The sequence below is a fragment of the Dendrobates tinctorius genome, unplaced genomic scaffold (assembly GCF_039654945.1).
Source record: "Dendrobates tinctorius isolate UK_male_01 unplaced genomic scaffold, ASM3965494v1 ptg000192l, whole genome shotgun sequence".
NCBI lineage: Eukaryota > Metazoa > Chordata > Amphibia > Anura > Dendrobatidae > Dendrobates > Dendrobates tinctorius.
Window position 1 is genome coordinate 607,260 of NW_027361859.1, and position 22,976 is coordinate 630,235.

General features: G+C 43.0%; 1 pseudogene; it reads right to left on the reverse strand.

The window, feature by feature from the left end:
• Positions 1–5,108: 5,108 nt before the first annotated feature.
• On the reverse strand, positions 5,109–5,993 carry LOC141055928 (fibroblast growth factor receptor substrate 2-like; annotated as a pseudogene).
• Positions 5,994–22,976: the final 16,983 nt, after the last annotated feature.

A 22,976-nucleotide genomic window follows, 5' to 3' on the forward strand; every position in this document is an offset into this window, starting at 1 on the left:
CCACGGCCCTGAGAGGGCGACCCACAAGCGCTAACATGTTTCAGTAGAACTCGGGGTTAACATACACTAAACATCATGAAATTTGACTTCTTTGTGTTTCAACATTAATTGAAAAAATTGAAGTTGAAAAATAAGTACACAGAGATAAAGCTGCCCCTAATCAGAACGATGCAGCTTGATGCCAAGTCAATAGGTATGGCGCTAGATGCGATCCCCTGTTAGGGAGATGCACCCTGCACACGGGGAAAGGAGGCGAGCAGTGAACACACTACAGTGAATGTGCTCAAACAAACTCCTTTCTGAAGGTACCGGAATTCTAAAGGCTAGACGCATGCCCTGAATTCACACAAACTCCTCTCGGAAGGTGCCGGAATTCTAATGGCTTACTGCCGACCTGTCTTGCTAAATTTTCTCCCAAATTAGGTTATTTACCTTAACTTACGTAGCGCTCACTGGCATCCCAACCAGGCAATGATTATTGACAATCTTTTATTTTAGCAAGCAATCATTTTGTTTTACATAGCACATGAATAGTCTCATTGATTTAAAAACGACAGTTATGACATGAAAGATTTCAGCATCAATAATAATTACCGAGTTATTGTAGCATCACCCTTCGCATCGGGGGACCTCGATCAGCGGGAAGGGGTTTTCCTCGGTCAGCATCACAGACTAAGTGCGTCCACTTGAATCGTCTGGAAAGTCCCCACCCGCTGAGGAGGTCAGTACTTTTTATAATATTAATTGGAATGATCACGCACTGACATGCGCAGTGAATCAGGTTTTTTTTCACATTCCTCCTTTATCTCAGTTGGTTTGGTTCTCACATTCCTCCCTTCCAACTCCCACAACAATGCCTGAGCAGGTGGTTGTTTTTCACATTCCTGAGTGTGTGCTCTCCTCATGGTAGGAAAAGTTCAGATTCCGGTCACAATCCATAGTATCCAAATGGATGTTTCAATGTACTGCAATCACTATCTTATTGACTGGATGCCTATCTATACCAGTCTCTCACTCATGCATATCCCATTTGTATCACAATCGGTCCTTGATTGCAGTCTTTTAAACGCCATTTTTATAGGACACCATGAGCACTTGTGGTTTCTTGCAACACATTTTGTAAGCTATATAGCAATTCCATATGGATAATAGAATCACTACAATAGCCATCACCAACACGGGATGAATCAGCCAATTCAATAATTTGGTAGCCGAGGGCGAATACCCTAGAAAAATATCATACCAATGATGAGAGGTAGCATCAGCAATAATCGATCCCATTTTTACAATCTTATCTGCTATAATAGTGGTGCTTATCACATGCATTTGTATAGTTCTATTTAATTGAGTAATCATATATTTTCCTTCTTCTGATTGTTCAATTATATGTTTCAATTTCATTCGGGGTGGTTCGGTTGTATTCCTTCCAATCTCCTGGCCTCGGAACGTACTCCTTCCTGAATTTTGTAGTTGGACAGATTCCAGGAGTCCAGGCACCGATGCTGTCCAAACACGCGAGCCCAAGGATTCCACTTAACCATATTTGAAGATTTGGAATCTATAAAATCAATAATCAACATTATTCTCTCAACATTTTTCTTGTGGGATATATTCCCATTTTTCCACTCCTGGCCTCATAATTAACAGGGTATGGTCTTTGCCTATTGCTATCACTTCAGCCTCTGAAGGCGGTCCTTGGGTATTTTGAACCCAGATTTTGGCTCCCACATTAGTGATGTTAGAAGAGCCAAAACCTTTTGAGCCTCTGATCGTTAATTCTGAAGGGGCTGTTCCCTCTTGCACATCTGACAAATTTATTGGAATCAAAAGCATTTGCGCAATACGCTGTCCTTTCTCCAAAATTAGAGGCTCATTCCCCAAATTTATCATTAATACTTTGATTTCTCCTTGATAATCTGCATCTATGACTCCTCCCACCACCATGGCCCCCTTTAATGCCAAACTAGACCTAGTGGCTATCTGTCCATAGTGGTCCTTTGGAATCTGACACCCCAATCCTGTAGCTATTGGTTTTACTTTCCCCTGTGGGATCACAACAGTTTCCAATGCACTCAAATCCAAACCTGCTGAATGTGGAGTTGCTCGTTCCGGTATTCGTGCTTCTTGATCAGTCTTCCACCATATGACGGACCTTATCAGGTGTGCCTCATGTATGGTGAGATTGGGTGTAAGCATCCTCATGAGAGGAGTCATAGAGTCTGTGATAGGCCTGTTGTTAATTATCTGTAAAGCCTCACTCAAATTGTCTCTCCATTGTCCATGCTGTGTATCAGATTGATTAAGTTTTCTCAATGTGGATTTTAATAATCCATTCATTCTTTCCACCAAACCTGCTGCTTGTGGATAGTAAGGTATATGATATACCCATTGTATATTGTTGTCCTGAGCATATTTTTTTAATGGCATCTCCAGTGAAATGAGATCCATTATCAGTTTGAATTTGTAAGGGGACCCCATAATACTGTGTTATTATCTCTAAGGTCCGCTCTGTGCTCCATTGGGTGGCTGCTTTACACGGAAAGCCCACCATCAGTCCTGAATATGTATCTACCGCAGTACAGACATACTTACACCCCCTACTCTCTGACAAAGGGCCGATGAAATCCATTTGCCATATCTGAGCAGGTAACTGGCCTCTGCCTATGTGTCCCATTACGGTGTGTGGTACCTCTCGTTTTTGTGAATGTTGACATATTGGGCAATGTTGTATAGTTTGTTTTATTATGTCAAGTGTCAGAGGCACACCTCTCTCCTGGGCCCACCTGTAAGTGGCTTTTTCTCCAAGATGTCCGCTTTTCTGATGAGCCCAAACGGCTGTACCTTGCAGCCATGCTTCTTTTTCTCCAGCACCAATCTCAGTGGTATTTTGTCGAATAGCAGCTGCTTTATCTGCTTCAGAGTTAAACAAATGTTCAAGTGAGTCAATTGGCATATGAGCATCAACATGAAAGACAGTGGTAGGTGTCTCTTGCACCATTTCCTCCAAATATTGCCACACTTCCCTACCCCAAATTTCTTTACCATGAATCATCCAATTATGCTTTTTTATCCCATGATCCAAGTAGCTAATCCATTAGCCACTGACCATGAATCAGTGTACAGATAACATTCTGAAACTTGTTCATGTTTCAAAGCCAAAAAAAAAAAACCCATATAATTCAGCATATTGACTGCTTTTCCATTTTCTTTTACAGTATTCCAGGAACTTTTACTGGTTTTTTTTTTCCAGCTACATTCTGATAATGTTCTCACTTGTCTTTTTACAACCAGGTGTTACATTCTAACACCACTTTCTGCCCTCCTACTTCTGTTATCTTTTTGTTCCAATTGAGAGCACTTCCTCTGCATTTGTTGATTCCGCTCATGCATCACGCGATATGCACTGAGCAGAATCCAAGTTCGTCGCCCAAGCGACACAACATCACCCGCCTTGGCGGGGACACCCATGAGTACATTAACAACATCATGGGTTAACTGCATCACCTGCCTTTGCAGGGAAAACCTCGAGTAACTAAACAACATCGAGGGGTTATCTGCATCACCTGCCTTTGCAGGGATCCCCATGATCATGGGTTAACTGCATCACCTGCCTTTGCAGGGACACCCTCGAGTAACTTAACAACATCGAGGGGTTAACTGCATCACCTGCCTTTGCAGGGACACCCTCGAGTAACTTAACAACATCGAGGGGTTAACTGCATCACCTGCCTTTGCAGGGAAAACCTCGAGTAACTAAACAACATCGAGGGGTTATCTGCATCACCTGCCTTTGCAGGGATCCCCATGAGTAAACCCACAACATCATGGGTTAACTGCATCACCTGCCTTTGCAGGGACACCCTCGAGTAACTTAACAACATCGAGGGGTTAACTGCATCACCTGCCTTTGCAGGGACACCCTCGAGCAACTTAACAATATCGAGGGGTTAACTGCATCACCTGCCTTTGCAGGGATCCCCATGAGTACACTAACAACATCATGGGGCTCTGAGCCCTTGAGCTTATTATCCTATGCCTCTGCAAGTCCACTAATCCCCAATTCATGCGCTATTATATCATACAGAGCTTCGGTCCAGCCAGGAACCTCCGGTTTTTCATCAACTTTTCTTTATTACTTCGCCTGAACATTGTAACAAAAATTTGGCAAAATGCCAAATGCTGATTTTTTGCAAAAAGAAACCTTAACTAATATTCCGTATTTTGACAAAAATAGAATTTCAAAATTATATTCAGGCAAAAAGTTATTTAGGATTTTCCAAAATTGGCTTTCTGCCAAATAGACGCAACCTATCACAACTTTACAATTATCACTTCTCCAGACTATAGAACATACCAAAAACCTTCCTAGTTACAACTACAAAAATCTTTTTACTCAAAAGCCTGAAATTTGAAAAATCCTGCCGACTACGCCAATTTATGTCTTGCTAAATTTTCTCCCAAATTAGGTTATTTACCTTAACTTACGTAGCGCTCACTGGCATCCCAACCAGGCAAAGATTATTGACAATCTTTTATTTTAGCAAGCAATCATTTTGTTTTACATAGCACATGAATAGTCTCATTGATTTAAAAACGACAGTTATGACATGAAAGATTTCAGCATCAATAATAATTACCGAGTTATTGTAGCATCACCCTTCGCATCGGGGGACCTCGATCAGCGGGAAGGGGTTTTCCTCGGTCAGCATCACAGACTAAGTGCGTCCACTTGAATCGTCTGGAAAGTCCCTACCCGCTGAGGAGGTCAGTACTTTTTATAATATTAATTGGAATGATCACGCACTGACATGCGCGGTGAATCAGGTTTTTTTTCACATTCCTCCTTTATCTCAGTTGGTTTGGTTCTCACATTCCTCCCTTCCAACTCCCACAACAATGCCTGAGCAGGTGGTTGTTTTTCACATTCCTGAGTGTGTGCTCTCCTCATGGTAGGAAAAGTTCAGATTCCGGTCACAATCCATAGTATCCAAATGGATGTTTCAATGTACTGCAATCACTATCTTATTGACTGGATGCCTATCTATACCAGTCTCTCACTCATGCATATCCCATTTGTATCACAAGACCCTGAGCACATGCTGACAAGCTCACACTGCTAATGAACTGCTGTCTTCCTTCACGGAGGCCATATTTTGTTCAATGACAGATGGAGACGATGCCTTGCTATTAACACATCCTGATATATCAGGTGTTAAATTATCACTGCTTTGTGACTCTGAGCTACTGAACGAAACCAACATGCTCCGGGACCAAAGACACACTCCTGGAATAGCGGAAACATTTTCATACCCCATTCTTCTCACACAGGAGGATTCTTGATGGTCATCACTGTCATATCCAGTGTCCCATATGGCTCCATCTAAATCTCCAGATTGTATACCACTAAATGTTTTTATCTCTTCACTTTTTATTTTGTTCCCAACCACACAGGCTTGGCCAAGTCCAAGATTCTAGTCTACATTAAGATAGCTTTGCATAGACATTTGACTCATGCCACCATCTGAAAGCTTATGGTGTAGCGATAAATTGGATCTTTTCATCTTATTAGAATCAGGAAATTTGGAATTTTCTGATGTTCTTGTGGAAGAAGAAGAAGTGATGAATTCACTTCCAATAGGCTCTGGCCTTAGGGTAGATGAGATTAGTGAGATTGCTGGGAGAGTGGGATAGATGTCATACCGGTATGGGAAACTTTGTTCAGCATCTGCTACTGGAGAGTCTCCATCTGGATGAGAAATTACACTTATTCGATTGTTTTGCATGCATATTTGTAGCAAGTTAAAAAGATCTTCTTCATGGGTACATCTGAACCCAAATATCCCTTCTCCAGTCTGACATCTCCTGCCACAGACAAAGGAAAACAGATCGGTGTCTTAGCTATATTTCAGAAGGCTGATGTAAGGCAATCTCACAAACCCTCCTCTCCTAATATGAAAAATTAGAGTAGTCTCTGTAAGCTCACCCCACAGCATAATCACAGCAATAGGACCTGTGTGCCATTCACTCGCGTTGTGCTCTTCAATACATTGCTCACGTGGTTTCCAAATGGAGACCAGAGGCTGGAATAGAGCAATGGAGTCTAGAATTGGTGTTTAACTTATTAAGCAGTGAGTTCAGTTTGTATATTGGTCGTTTGCTCCGTCTTTGGTCTTGTTTCCCATCGAGCACATCTGGGATGTCAATGATGTCAATTGCAAAGGGAGCTGCCAGCAGAGGATCTTGATGATTTGCTCATCTGCCTGCTTATGATTGATCAGCATCATACAGAGAGAAGTGCACACTATTGCTAACACCCATTTGGACTTAACAAAAGTTTACTCATTAGGTGCCATATACTTTGATTGCTAATATCTCCACAACGGAGAGGCAAAATAAAAATATATACTTTATTACGCTCTGCAACTGCGATTACATTGTGTGTCCAGCTCAAGATGAAAAATCGGTAGAAAGTCCACTTTAAATACAACAATAAAAACTTTTGCTTTACGCTTTTCTCATAATAGATTGAAAGACCACATAATGGTTTAAGAGTCAAGAAAAAGCATTAATAATTATATGTATAAAATATGTATAATCTAATATATCCAGATGTTTCAATAACAACTAAATAAATTAAATAAAATACAATTATTCTGTAATGTATAACTGTTTGCACTTAGCAGAAGCATCTGATGGATTGGGGCGGAGATTATATAGATACAGTATATACAGCAACAAATGCTGGTTATGGGCAGAGGATCCGCTGCACTCACTGACCAAAGGGACGGGATCCTGGTGGAGAAGAAAGGAAGGTAATTCTATCTATCTATTTATTATCTATTATCTACAGTATATATATCTATTATATATCTACTAGCTATCTATCTGTCTATCATCTATTATTGTAAAATAATGCTTATCCTGTAAAATACTCAGGACTAGTTACCAGATAAAAATATAGTGGTTTATTTGGATTCTTCCATCAAAGAAAGGTTATTACAGAAAAACAGGTGAATAAAAAATAGGTGAGAGATTGTCCATTAGTTCATTCTCTGAGATCCCACATGGCAAAAGCAACATGTATTCTTCTTCTCTCCGGGATCCTGAATAGCAAATGGCCGCTGTATCTCAGTTCAGCTTCTCACATAGCCGTCAAGTAATATACCAGCTGTTATGTCATGTCATGGCCCAGCACAGATGACATCTTCGTGTCTGTGTCTCATGATGGTGAGGGAAGAAGACAGCGACCTCTACAGTGAGCCATGAATTATATACGTCTCTTGAAGCACGTGATCTCGGTATATATGGAGTTTGACATTTACCTCAAGGCTAAACTTAAATATGTAGTGAGCTGACATTTACCACTTGCTAAAATAGCACATGCAATGGAAGGCAATGTCCCGTACAGAACATATAAGAATACAACTCCATAACTAATATATATATAAATCAATGCCTAATATAAATCCATAACTAATAATATTTAACAATTCCCCCTTTTGAGGGAGACAGACATTAATTGGAACCCTCAAAATATAACAAGATCTTTTTTCTTCTTTTCTTCTTTGACAAAATAATTTAATATCAATAATAATAATATCAGATTACCGTTATAAGTACTCAATGACATAATTGATGTGAATTCATGTTATGGTAAGCCGTGAACAATATTCATATAAAATATCTGTAATTATACTTCCCTAAGTCTAAATTGAAGCATTTCAGGTCCAGTCATCATCATCTGGTGTCATCTGGTCTTCATTTTGATGTCTTCTGTCTTCTTCTTGGTTCTTTTAAAGCCACAGTTTTTCTCTAGCATATAGATGTTGTAGAAATCGTGTTGTGTATAAAATCAAAGTTCATAAATTCAAATTTTGATAAGAAACAAAGTCTATGCAGCTTTAATATCTGTGCAGTGTCATCTTTAAAAACCTGGACTTACATTGGCTCGCCTTGGATATTCTGGAATCCTCCATCTGTACTGGTCTTTGAACAGGTGTGACGTCTTTGGTCAGCAAAGCAAGGGTTAAAATGACTCTTCCTTGCTAAACATAGCACCATAACCAGTCCTTGTCCTAATGCACAGGACATATGTCAGGGTTGTAGCTTCCTGACAATTACCTTATTGTTCACCAGCCTTCATCGAAGCTTTACAGGTGATTGGAAACCTCTGGAACTTGATAAGAGCGTGACAACACAGTTCACATCAGCATCATAGGAGCATCGTCCTCTGGTTGTCAGGTTAGACACTTTAATTGTGACTGTCAGTGGTGGATACTGCACTTGTGGCTGTCGGTGGTGGATGCTGCTCTTGTGACTGTCGGTGGTGGATGCTGCACTTGTGGCGGTCGGTGGTGGATGCTGCACCTGTGGCTGTCGGTGGTGGATGCTGCACCTGTGGCTGTCGGTGGTGGATGCTGCACCTGTGGCTGTCGGTGGTGGATGCTGCACCTGTGGCTGTCGGTGGTGGATGCTGCACCTGTGGCTGTCGGTGGTGGATGCTGCACCTGTGGCTGTCGGTGGTGGATGCTGCACCTGTGGCTGTCGGTGGTGGATGCTGCACCTGTGGCTGTCGGTGGTGGATGCTGCACCTGTGGCTGTCGGTGGTGGATGCTGCACCTGTGGCTGTCGGTCAGTGGTGGATACTGCACCTGTGACTGTCAGTGGTGGATACTGCACTTGTGACTGTCAGTGGTGGATACTGCACTTGTGACTGTCAGTGGTGGATACTGCACTTGTGACTGTCAGTGGTGGATACTGCACTTGTGACTGTCAGTGGTGGATACTGCACTTGTGACTGTCAGTGGTGGATACTGCACTTGTGACTGTCAGTGGTGGATACTGCACTTGTGACTGTCAGTGGTGGATACTGCACCTGTGACTGTCAGTGGTGGATACTGCACCTGTGACTGTCAGTGGTGGATACTGCACCTGTGACTGTCAGTGGTGGATACTGCACCTGTGACTGTCAGTGGTGGATACTGCACCTGTGACTGTCAGTGGTGGATACTGCACCTGTGACTGTCAGTGGTGGATACTGCACCTGTGACTGTCAGTGGTGGATACTGCACCTGTAAGTAACACAGTCACTGAGAAATCATAGCTTTGTTACCTTCTGGGACTTGTGGATCGCGGCATTCTTCTTCTTGCAACTGATAAGAATCAATAAAGTTTAGAAATGTAAAAAGTCTTTATTAACATAATTTCAGTATCTTGCTTGAAGTCTTCATTTCCTATTCTATACCAAATCTGGTAATTTTCCTATCCTATAATATCACAGCGTACCATAGCAATCAGTAATATCCATATAATTATTATCAGAATTTGTACTGTATATGGATTTCAATGTTCGAAATAATAAACCAATAATAAGTGATAATACATTATTATCCATATTCTTCATGTGATAGAACATTTTTTTTATGTCATAGGTGTAATTACCTTTTTCAACCCATAGGTGTCACTGTGTTTTATGTAACCAGTGTTTTCATCTTTATTAATAAGGAATATATTTATTATATCAATAATATGTAGGAATGTATAGCCATGAACCAAAATAAGAATATATGAGTGAGCGAATGAATGAATAAAAGAATTGTTGCATATAACTCAGAAGTGAAACGTTTTTCTTTGTAATAAAACCATATCATTGCTATATTTAATGAAGCAATATTCCCAGTAGATATTACTTTACTAAATATTGATGAAAGAAAAAATAAAAATTTAAGAATTATAATAAAAATAAATTAAAAAATTGAAAATTAAAAATAAGAATAAGAATAAAAATAAAAATAAGAATAAGGCCTTTATGTTGATGCAGAGTAGTTATGTCTTCAGTAACATATACCCTTAATATTTCCATGATCCGGATTATTTCATAATTGTCATAAACTTGTGTTACCAAAATATTCAAATTATGCAACTTTGCATGTATTATTCCTCTTACTGTAAAGAAATTACTCTTTATAATACTTAATGTTATTATACCCAATACTTATATCATTGTACCTTATTTCTATTTGTTCTTTATTAAAATGTGTGAAGAAGAGGTATTAATCAAATGTGACGATGTAGTCAGGATCAAAAACATATTTTCCCCCTTAATACCAAAAAATATTGTTTCATGAAATAATTCATTTATCAAAACCAAAATTAAAAATAATTAATGTATAAATTATGTGAATTTATACTTGCTTATACCATTATTTGTCTGAAGATGTGTGACCATTAAAATTAATTTGAATATCATAAAATTATCCTTTGGAAAAATTAATTTGCATAAACCATTTTGATGTGCAATTGCACTTTGCACTTATCCACAATTAACTAAATCAAGAAATAATAATTACTATAGAAATATAGAAATATATGTTGTATAGATAATATTTCATTATATATCCTGATATTCTAATAATTTATCTGATCTGCATATTTCTCCTAAAGATAAAAGCTTTTGGGTTTTTTTTTTTTTTCTCATTCAGAATCCTGAGGCCTCTTACAAACGTATCACATCACTCGCTCAGCAGCTGCTCATACACTCAGTCACTGTCACTCAGACTGTGTCACATATTTAAGTTTAAACCAAATACCTCACATACGAAGGTGTGATGAATACACGCATTTTAACCCAAATTATCCTAATTATCAATGCATTGTAAACTATTTAAATTTAGTCTTAATATTTCTTTGAATATTCCTCCACATGACATAAATATATGTTGTATAGCTATACTTGACATTTAGGCCTGGAAAAAAAATTCCATTGGTTTGCAAAAGTTGAGACCCCCTTAAAAATTATTTTCCTAAAGAACAGGGACATAGTATACTGGTATACTTGTATTATTAGAACAAGGTACAAATTCCACCTGCTGTGGTTGTCATTCAAACCATGCAGTTAGTTATATGCATATTATTTCAGTGTTAAATATATAAAATCATGCAATTATTGCAACTTCCTGTGTAAATAAAGGCATAAATCCTTGTAAGAGAATTTTTCTGATTAAGTCCTGCTTTGAAATGAAAATTCTAAGGAAACATAAAAAATAAGGTTAATATCATATTCATAATTCTAAATATTATTACTGATGTATATATTAATTTTCATTAAAAAATACAGTTCTACTATTTCTACTTCTACAAACACTCTATATATACTGTATGAATATGTATATATCCACAAACCATAAAACTACAGGATTATACTCTATAAAATAATTACATATAACTAATTAATACATTGCATAACACTTTTACACAATATATATATTATTACTTTTTCTAGCCAATTCCTACACCCATACTTATTTCTCTGCAAAAAATATCCTGAAAAGTTCTTGCCATTTTAAAGCTGATAGATTCTTGGAGCAGAGTATTCAGTTTACAGGCCATGATGTCACTCACCACCTGCTTCTTTCTGTCACATTCGGCCATCTTTGTTACAGAAATAAGATCAGAACTTGGAATTTTATAGGGCTTAAACTGTGAAGTTTTTTCGGTGATCCTTTGCATCATTCCATATGGCTTATAACAAATATGTAATTTTCTTCGCTCTTCATAGATTTGATTTTGAGGAAAACTCATTTTAGAAGGCTTTGCTAATACAGGCTTCTGATAAGATTTTACTCTGCCTGTCTTCACAAAATTAGCACGATTTACTGTCCTTTCACGATTCTCGTGTTTTCTGGCAAAATCAAGGGATTGCGCACATTCAAATAAAGAATCTTTTTGTGACGCAATAACACGAGATGCAGGATTTAAAAACCAAAATTTGCTTACAAAACTCCTTATGAGGGACGGTGTTTTGACATTCTCACTCAGCATTTTGTACAAACGTTCATATATTGACATGAACGTAAAAATACATTCCTTCCGACCAATCCTTAATTTTTGAAGAATATCAATATCTGGATGATTTTCATTTGATGAACAAAAAAAAAAATCAAAATTTTTAATCTGTCTTTATCAGTTAAATTCTCATGTGTTTCACCAGATAACTTTAAAGCTAACCTGGAAAAGGTTACAGGGATCCACATTTTGAACAACTGATTCTTCTCCTCGTTAGATAAATCAAATTTGTCAACACAACTTTCAAAAACCTCAGAGTTTCTACAAACATGGATTTTGCTGTCATATGCAGGAATTATTTTGCATATCTCTAGCAAAGTTTTTCTTACTTTCCTTCGGATTTGGGCCTGTGAGTCGTCTACTTTTAGTGGTCCGTCTTTCCCTTGTACGTCCTCTACGTCAGTTCTGAAGTCTCCTCCTACTTCTCCATCTTGTTCCACATCTGCAAGGTCACCTTCAATAGCTGCTGCTACTATTTGCCTTTCATCTTGTAACTGCTTTCCTACATTACAGTGAATCTCAGGAACATCACTATTTTCCTTCACACAATCATTTTTGGATTTTTCTGACACAGATCTATGAAATATATCTACCATCAGTAGAATATTTTTTAATCTCTCTCTTTCTCTATTGAAAAACTTAGAATCTAACCTTTGATTCTCGAGTTCACACTCGGCATATAAACTTAACCATAAAACTTCTGAATTAGAATTGTCTACAGACTTAAATTTCAATTTACTCTGCTTAGCAAGACAATTAATGACATCCATTTCTCTTACTTTGAAATGTCTCAGCTTGTTCCTTTGATGGACAACACTGGGCACTTGTCTTCACACGTCTGGCTTCAGCACGTCTGGTACTTTTGGCACTTGTAGTACTTCTCAATCTATCTGGCACTTCTTAGTCCTCACGTCTAGGTTCTGTCTGATTCTTGTGATTAGTGGAGTTCCTGACAACTTGCACATATGAGCAAAGTTCAATCCCCCTTTTGGGCAAGTTGAGGGAAATCTGCAAAAAAAATACAAAAATTCAGATCTGGCTGGCTCTCCAATGTAAAATAATGCTTATCCTGTAAAATACTCAGGACTAGAGTTGAGCGACTTTTGTTTTTTTAGGGTTGCGTTTCGTTTCGTGAAACCCGACTTTTCCAAAAGTCGGGTCGAGCAAGATCGTCCGATTATAGGGAAAAGTCGGGGTCGTCCCGAAACACGAAACCCAATGTAAGTCAATGGGGAATAAAAGTCGGCAGTGAGAGGACAGGAAACACACCTACAGTGCCCATTTGAATGCCAAAAGCATCAATTCTTCTTACTTAAGCTTGTCAACCTTAATTAACTTCATAATACAAGTTACGCACTGAAAAATGGGGGTTATTTGGCTAAAGTTGTGGGGGGGAGGGCTGGCTGCAGGTTTTCATGTGCCCTGGGCGAAAGAGCGCCCCTTTAACACATACCACAACTCATCATGCTCCGATACGGCAGAGAAATAGCGGTATAGTACAATGAAAAATACCTCACTTTTTACATCTCATGACGAGGCCCATCTATTTCTCCATACAGAATCATTGGTCCCATATAATGTTTGAAACAGTATATGATGAGCTCCACATAATGCTACAGTATATGTTGGTCCCCATGGATGAAGCTCCACTGTCTTATGGGCCCAAATAATGCTCCAAACATAATGGGCCCCATTTCTAATGCTCTAGTGTATAATGGGCCCTGTAAATGCTGCTCCAGTGTCTGATGTCCACCTTTGGAATGTTCCAGTGCATGGTGGGCCCCATCTATCATTCTCCAGAGTATAGTGCTCCCCAAAAATTGCTGTCCCAACATTGAAAACAATCAAATAAGGCTGGTTTCACATTAGCGCTTTTTAAGCGCACGCACGGCCGGGGGTAGCTACGCCCCCGAGCCGGCTCTCTGCCCGGCGTGCCTGCCCCTTGCTTGTAGCGCCGCCTCCTAGCGCACAGCGGCGCCTGCAATCGGCGCACCCTATCTTTAGCATAGGGTGCGCAGATCGTGCGCAGGCCGTGCGCTAGTTGCGCTTTGACCTGCGCTGCGCACTTTTGACGGTGCGCCGTGCGCGCCAAAATCCGAAAAGTTTGATTTTGGCGTGCACGGCGCACCGTCAAAAGTGCGCAGCGCAGGTCAAAGCGCAACTAGCGCACGGCCTGCGCACGATCTGCGCACCCTATGCTAAAGATAGGGTGCGCCGATCGCAGGCGCCGCTGTGCGCTAGGAGGCGGCACTACAAGCAAGGGGCGGGCACGCCGGGCAGAGAGCCGGCTCGGGGGCGGAGCTACCACCGGCCGTGCGTGCGCTTAAAAAGCGCTAATGTGAAACCAGCCTTAGTCTCCTCGCTAGGGAATCCCTGTACTTCTCTGGATTCCTCGTCGTCCCCATCTTCCATCTCACTGCACAGTATTTCAACTTTGCAAGTGCTGTGATCCTGGGCAAGCAGGGGGGGCCCACTCGTTGGCGACGGCACTGGCACAGGGCCCATGATAGTACGGTGGTGTGTCTGATGGCGGGTGGGCCGAACCTGCACTTTCATCTGCAGCTTCCTCTTTGTCACCGTGTAAGATGGAACTGTATATGGGAAGGGTAACCTGAGTTTCATCAGGGTCAGATTCAGGTCATGTAGCGTGCGAGGGGAATGTAGTGGTCTGGGTCAATGTACCAGCAGATTCATCGAGCAGTGGCTGGGCATCAGTGCACTTGTGTCGCCCCCAGGAGTACGGTCGCCACAGTGGCATTACCTTCTTCCTAGGGAGTGTGATGTCATGCTTGGGAGCAACGAAGGATCTCTCTAGCAGGTTAACTGATTGGGCGGCGTTATTCCCACGAGTCATGACCCTCCAAACAGCGTTCATGAAGGCAAAGTGTTTGTTTTACGTGGGCAGTATGGTTGCAAAGCTGAACCTTAAAGGAAGGGCACCACCAGGAGTGGAGCCTACGGTTAAATTCGACTCCACCTGGGAAACCTCAACCATGCCAGCTACAGAACAGATGCACACATTGCAAGCTTAATTCCGTTAACGAACGAGACTCCGTCATGCCCCACGGTCCGAGTCCGGCTTACTAGAGGGACACGTGAGGCTCTGGCACATGAGATTGGCCAATAACTGGTGTGTCATGCCCTTACATGTCCGTGGCTGCATGTGCGCTACACTGAAAAGTCCAGCGTTTGTCGCTTACGGGTGCAGATAACCCGCTGAACAACGTTAGTGATGGGGATCACTGATTACAATTATTACCCGCGAACGATGATTTCCCAGTAAGTGCAGGTCAACCGCAGTTCCGGAATTAGGCCTAACCGTCATTCCTGAAAAAATGAAAAACTTACGTGTGCAAACCACAGGTGCTGTAGCTTGCTTAACAGCTCGCCAGCCGTTCTCACGCCCAGTATGGATTACACGTGATTGCACAAAGGTGAGAAAGGGTACCGTATCCCCAGATAACATGTATGGATAGAGTACACATTCAAAATATATGTCTATACATCAGGAGGCAGGCTCAGACGGTGTTAGGCCCAGTATGGATTGCACGTGATTGCACAAAGGTTAGAAAGGGTACCGTATCCCCAGATAACATGTATGGATAGCGTACACATTCAAAATATATGTCTCAGGAGGCAGGCTCAGACGGTGTTAGGCCCAGTATGGATTGCACGTGATTGCACAAAGGTTAGAAAGGGTACCGTTTCCCCGGATAACATGTATGGATAGCGTACACATTCAAAATATATGTCTCAGGAGGCAGGCTCAGACGGTGTTAGGCCCAGTATGGATTGCACGTGATTGCACAAAGGTTAGAAAGGGTACCGTTTTCCCGGATAACATGTATGGATAGCGTACACATTCAAAATATATGTCTCAGGAGGCAGGCTCAGACGGTGTTAGGCCCAGTATGGATTGCACGTGATTTCACAAAGGTTTGAAAGGGTACCGTTTCCCCGGATAACATGTATGGATAGCGTACACATTCAAAATATATGTCTCAGGAGGCAGGCTCAGACGGTGTCAGGCACAGTATGGATTTGACGGCCCAGATTACACAGCGGAGGAGCAGGGAGAGGTAAAGATTGCAAATGCTGGGGCCCTGCCCAAGCAAGGGGGGCCCACTCGTGGGCGTCGGTACTGGCACTGGGCCCCTCATAGTACAGCGGTGTGTCTGACGGCGGGTGTGCACCACCACCATCAGAGACACTTAATTGCACTATGAGGGACCCTGTGCCAGTGCCCGCGCCCAAGAGTCGGCCTACCCACCTGTCCAGGGCAACGGCACTCGCACGGTGTCGTGCGCTAGGTGGTGACCCCGGCCATGGGGGGGGAGGCAGCACAGTTAGGGAGTTTTAGAAAGTGGCATATGTTGATGTTGGACATTCAGCTGATGCAAAAGGCGAAATAGGTGAAGTCCCAGGAAGAGGTGGACCAAAGCAAGCCATTTTTCTGTCACCCTATGTGTCATCAGGGGAAGGTGGGACAAAATCCTTGGAAACCCATGCATGGTTCATTTTAATGAAGGTTAGATCATCCACATTTTGGGTTCACAGACGGGTCCTTTTTTCTGTCAGGATTGATCCAGCTGCACTGAAGACTCTTTCCGATAGCACACTTGCAGCTGGGCAAGCGAGCTCCTGTAAGGCATATTGTGCCAATTCAGGCCAGGTGTCCAGTTTAGCGGCCCAATAGTCAAAGGGGAATGACCTGTGTGGGAGAACATCGATATGGGAGGAAAAGTAGTTTGTAACCATAGTTGACAACTGCTGTCTCCTGTCACTTTCCATCGATGCAGTATTACCAGTTGTGTGAGCGGTATTTGAAAAATCAGTCCACAACATTGTCATGAAACCCCTGTCTCCAACGCCACTTCTGCTGTGTGCACCACGAACACCTCTGCCAAGCTGCCCCCGGCCCGTACGGCTCGTGTGAGAACCATCACCGCTGCTGTGTGCTGGGAATGCCTCAAGCAACAGATTTACCAGAGTTGCTTGTTTATTAGCCAATATTAGGTCAAGGTTCTCCTGTGGCATGATGTTTTGTAATTTGCCTTTATAGCGTGGATCCAGGATGCTGGCCAACCAGTAGTCGTCATCGTTCATCATTTTGGCAATGCGGGGGTCCCTTTTTAGGATCTGCAAGGCATAATCTGACATGTGGGCCAATGTTCCCGGAGTCAATGATGCACTGCGAGTGCTGGGTGGAGGAGCACTTTCTGGCAAATCCACATCCCTCCAGTCACGCACAAACCCTGTACCAGACCTTGCCACGCCAACATTTTCACTTGCCCCACGAGATGCATCCTCCTCCCCTAAGTAATCATCCCCATCATCATCCGCCTCCTCTTCTTCCTCCACCTCGTCCAGGAGAGGTCCCTAAGCAGACAATGGCTGAATGTCATCAAAGATTCCCTCCTCCTCTTCATCCTCATCAACATTGGCTGCAGACGCCTGCTCCTTAAGGTGCGTCAAAGTTTGCATGAGCAGACGCATAAGTGGGATGCTCATGCTTAGGATGGCGTCGTCTGCGCATCCACCACATTAACCCAGTGCGCAGTGATGGACACGTAACGGCCCTGGCCATGCCGACTGGACCATGCATCAGTTGTGAGGTGCACCTTTCCACTCACTGACTGCTTGAGTGCATGGACAATGCGGTCTTTCACATGATGGTGGAGGGCTGGGATGGCTTTGCGAGAGAAGAAGTGGCGACTGGGTAGGTCATAGCGTGGTACTGCATAGGCCATGAGTTCGCGGAAAGCTGTGCTTTCCACCAACCGAAAGGGCATCATCTCAAACGAGATTAGTTTGGCAATGTGGGCGTTCAAACCCAGTGTATGCGGATGAGAGACTGAGTACTTTCTTGACCTACTCATAGTGTCTGGGAGGGTGAGCTGGACTTGAGAGCTGCATATGGTGGAAGTAGCGGTGGACAGGGCGGACTGAGAGAGGGTTGATGATGGTGATGGAGTTGGTGTTCTTTCTGATGGCCTAGAATCAGTCTTTCGTTGATATAACAGTGGGATTCCCTGACTGCTGTGGCCTTGCAACGACACCTCAACATTTGCTGCTGTGCTAACCGGTGGGCTTACAGTGGGGGAAACAATGTAGCGTTGCTGACTACCTTCGTTGTGATCAGTTGCACATGTGGCACTTGAGGTTTGGTGTTGTGTCCACGCTTGCAAGTGCATGCTGGTTAAATGTCTAAGCATGCAACTGGTATTCAAATTTTTCAGATTTTTCCCTCGGCTAAAGGTCTTGGCGCACTTCTTACAGATAACCTTGGCCTGATCATGAGGATTTTGTTCAAAAAAGTGCCACACTGCACTCTTCCTACTTTGGCAGACATTTTGCGGCCTAGCACGCTGTGATCTTTTGACCCTCTGGACAAGCTGTCCAGCAACTCTTTTGATGTTTGGAACCTGTCTTTGGAGTGCTACGGGCCTGCCAGATAACAGCTGTTGCGATGTCGATGTCTGCTGTGGATGCTCCTCATCTGTGCTATTGGAAGCAGCACCCTCTTCCCCCAATGGATGCCAATCTGGGTCAACAACTGGGTCATCCATCACCTCCTCTTCTATGTCATGTGCACCTTCCTCTGTGTCACCGTGTATGGTGGTATAGTGTGCGGGAAGGGGCACCTGAGTCTCATCAGGGTCAGAATCTGGCTCTGTACACTGCGAGGACAATGTAGTGCTCTGAGTGAATGTACCAGCAGAAGCATCCATCAGCGGCTGTACATCAGTGCACTCCATGTCAGATTCATCTTGGCCTGGGTAATTCACCATTTGACTTGATAATCCAGGCATGGTATGTGAAAACAGCTCCATGGAGTAATCAGTAGTATGGCCTGCGTCATCCTTCAATCTTGGTTGGGGTGAAGGACACAAGGAAAGGTGTGGTTCATGAACATGAGCCTCCAATGACGACTCAGTGCTTTTACTTTTTACAACTGAAGAAGAGGAGGCGATAGAGCTGGAGGCTGAGTCAGCAATGTAAGACAAAACTTTTTCCTGATGCTCTGGCTTTAAAAGCGGTTTGCCAACTCCTAGAAAACTAAGCGTTCGAGGCCTTATGTAGCCAGACGATGACGCAGGCTCAACACCTCCTGCATTCGGTCCTATTTTGCTCTTGCCACTACCATCAGATCCACCACCAACACCATCATTACCAGCTGCCAACCCCCGCCAAATTCCACGGCCTCTTCCACCAGCCTTCCTCATTTTTGGTAGAAATGTAGACAAAATCCAACAAACTATATAGTAATGTAAAACAAGGTACAAGGTGTCTATAGGACAGGGGAGATTTTGAATTTCTGCAGACACTTCTGGACACTGGACACTTTTGGATTGTGTGAGGCCCAATGAATATCTGAGCGCTATGTGACAGGCTCGATGGCACAGCTGTGACCAAAGTGACGAGAGGATAAGGGAGATTTTGAATCTCTGCACACACTTTTGGACACTGGACACTTGTGGATTGTGTGAGGCCCAATGAATATCTGAGCGCTATGTGACAGGCTCGATGGTACAGCTGTGACCAAAGTGACTACAGGATAAGGGAGATTTTGAATCTCTGCACACACTTTTGGACACTGGACACTTTTGGATTGTGTGAGGCCCAATGAATATCTGAGCGCTATGTGACAGGCTCGATGGCACAGCTATGACCAAAGTGACGAGAGGATAAGGGAGATTTTGAATCTCTGCACACACTTTTGGACACTGGACACTTGTGGATTGTGTGAGGCCCAATGAATATCTGAGCGCTATGTGACAGGCTCGATGGCACAGCTGTGACCAAAGTGATGAGAGGATAAGGGAGATTTTGAATCTCTGCACACACTTTTGGACACTGGACACTTGTGGATTGTGTGAGGCCCAAAGAATATCTGAGCGCTATGTGACAGGCTCGATGGCACAGCTGTGACCAAAGTGACGAGAGGATAAGGGAGATTTTGAATCTCTGCACACACTTTTGGACACTGGACACTTGTGGATTGTGTGAGGCCCAATGAATATCTGAGCGCTATGTGACAGGCTCGATGGCACAGCTGTGACCAAAGTGACTACAGGATAAGGGAGATTTTGAATCTCTGCACACACTTTTGGACACTGGACACTTTTGGATTGTGTGAGGCCCAATGAATATCTGAGCGCTATGTGACAGGCTCGATGGCACAGCTGTGACCAAAGTGACGAGAGGATAAGGGAGATTTTTAATTTCTGCACACACTTGTGGACACTGGACACTTATGGATTGTGTGAGGCCCACTGAGTATCTGAGCGCTCTGTCACAGGCTCGATGGCAGAGCTGTGACCAAAGTGACTAGAGGATAAGGGAGATTTTTAATTTCTGCACACACTTGTGGACACTGGACACTTATGGATTGTGTGAGGCCCACTGAATATCTGAGCGCTATGTCACAGGCAGAAATTGGCTAGTGTATCACAAACTACAAGGTGTATGTAGAATTGGACAGAATAGGAATCTGCCTAGAGTGCAGGTCTGTAAGAACGGAACATGTCCTCGACTTATTCTCACAGAGTGACTCACTGATAGCTTCACTGTGGCTGTGATAACAGCCGTTACACGGTACTGTGTGAGGAGCATACACCGCTGTATGGTGTGAAAAAATGCACGCTTAGTACCTCAGCAGGACAAAAAAAAAAAATGGGATTGCTTTTAAAAAAGCAGTTTGCGGAGCAGTGGGTAAACAGCAATGCAGGAATGTCAGGAAGCCTTAGAAGGCAGCCCAACAACCAACACCACTGATACACCACTATATAGCCTCCCCTTGCACTGCACAGTGACTGGTGTGTTGTACAGGCAAAATCGCTAGCAGCAGAAGCAGTTTTTTTTTCTTCTTCTCAGCAGGACAAAAAAAAAAAAAAATGGGATTGCTTTTAAAAAAGCAGTTTGCGGAGCAGTGGGTAAACAGCAATGCAGGAATGTCAGGAAGCCTTAGAAGGCAGCCCAACAACCAACACCACTGATACACCACAATATAGCCTCCCCTTGCACTGCACAGTGACTGGTGTGTTGTACAGGCAAAATCGCTAGCAGCAGAAGCAGTTTTTGGTGTCTTCTTCCCTGCCTAACGCTCTCCCTACAGAATCAGCAGCAGCAGCGCTCCCTATTCTGAGATCAGCATGAGTAACATGGCGGTCGGCGTACACGCCCTTTTATACCCCCTGTGACGCCCACCAAAGCTAGCCAATCACTTGCATGCCCTTCTGAAAGATGGTGGTGACCCGTGCCTATGTCATCACGTTGCCCACAGTGTCCGTGGATCCTGATTGGCTGAAAAAGAGCGCAAAACAAACTTTTGAAACGCGACTTTGGCGCGTAAGTCGCCGACCTCGTGGCCGACCTCATCCTAGGGTCGGGTTTCGTTTCATGAAACCCGACTTTGCCAAAAGTCGGCGACTTTTGAATTTTTTCGACCCGTTTCGCTCAACTCTAGTCGTGTTGTGTCTTCTCAGTATTGTCACAGAAGAACACGACCATATAAACAGTTGGGGAGAGGATTGTGCTGACAGATTCCCATGAGGCATCTCCTGAAGATATTGCCCTGATTGGTTTGGGTGTTATGTCTCGTGCGATATGTGATAATGATAAATCTGTAAGAAGTCATTCCACAGCAGATAGTGATGTCTTTATCAGTGTTCGCATCCACCTTTGTTAATAACCAGCTCCTTTCCTTGGATAACTGTTTGCTGCCCACAATACAGGGCGATTTTTGGTAAATTGTTCCTGCCCCCCATATAAAATAAGAAAGCATTAATATTCTGCACATTTTCTAAGCTTTCCCCAGCACCAATATTTTGGGATCCTGGTCCCATGAACTATAACTATATAGCGTGCAGCTCATCTTACTCCAGCCGGCTTTATATAAATCCCCCATAGTGTAAGCTGGAGACACGTGTAAGTACTGGAGCCTCCGATGTGCTTATTGTCCCCCCGTTAGTGATCAGTAATGTGTGTAGAGCGTGTATTCCATTACTTACCAGCCGTCGTCATCTGCCGTTCCCAGCGCTGCTCCAGTCAACTCCAGATCCACTCCACTTCCCTGTGGCCGGAGGTCACTTTTCAGTGTTTGTCTATGAGACGGAGAACGAGGCAAAGAAAGCGGGAAACGGTAAAAGACAGTGACTGGTCAGTAATGTCATAACTAACAGGGGGACAATGAGGAAACAATGGCTGGAGAGCTCCTTTACCACAAGATCCTACTGTACTGATACGTGATTACATGGTCTGTTGTATTATTATTATTGTAGGTGACTCCTCAGAATGGACGATGCTGCTGATAATCTGACTACATCTAATACAACTCTGGACTACAAATACAGGTAACTTTATATTCCTAATTCTGAATTTCTCATGAAATATCAGTGCAGACTCCATTCTCATCTATATCCGAGCCTCCGCCCCAATGATATCCATATTCATGGGGATAAATCAGCTCTGCCTGCAGCGATTATTCCTCCCATAATGATGGAAACTCTGGATAGCCTATCAAGCCCCTCTGCCCTCAGTGTCACCCAACAGGAGTCAGTGGTGTCTGTGGTGCAGAGAATTCGGCTCTACACTGTGGCTCCTGTATATAGTACTGTCCTGAGTGCTGTATATGCATGATAGGAGGCTGAGTGCTGTATATACATGATAGGAACCTGAGTGCCATATATACATGATAGGAGGCTGAGTGCCGTATATACATGATAGGAGGCTGAGTGCTGTATATACATGATAGGAGGCTGAGTGCCATATATACATGATAGGAGGCTGAGTGCTGTATATACATGATAGGAGGATGAGTGCTGTATATACATGATAGGAGGATGAGTGCTGTATATACATGATAGGAGGCTGAGTGCTGTATATACAAGATAGGAGGCTGAGTGCTGTATATACATGATAGGAACCTGAGTGCCGTATATACATGATAGGAGGCTGAGTGCTGTATATACAAGATAGGAGGCTGAGTGCTGTATATACATGATATGAGGATGAGTGCTTTATATACATGATAGGAGGCTGAGCGCTATATATATATGCTAGGAACCTGAGTGCCGTATATACATGATAGGAGGCTGAGTGATGTATATACATGAAAGGAGGATGAGTGC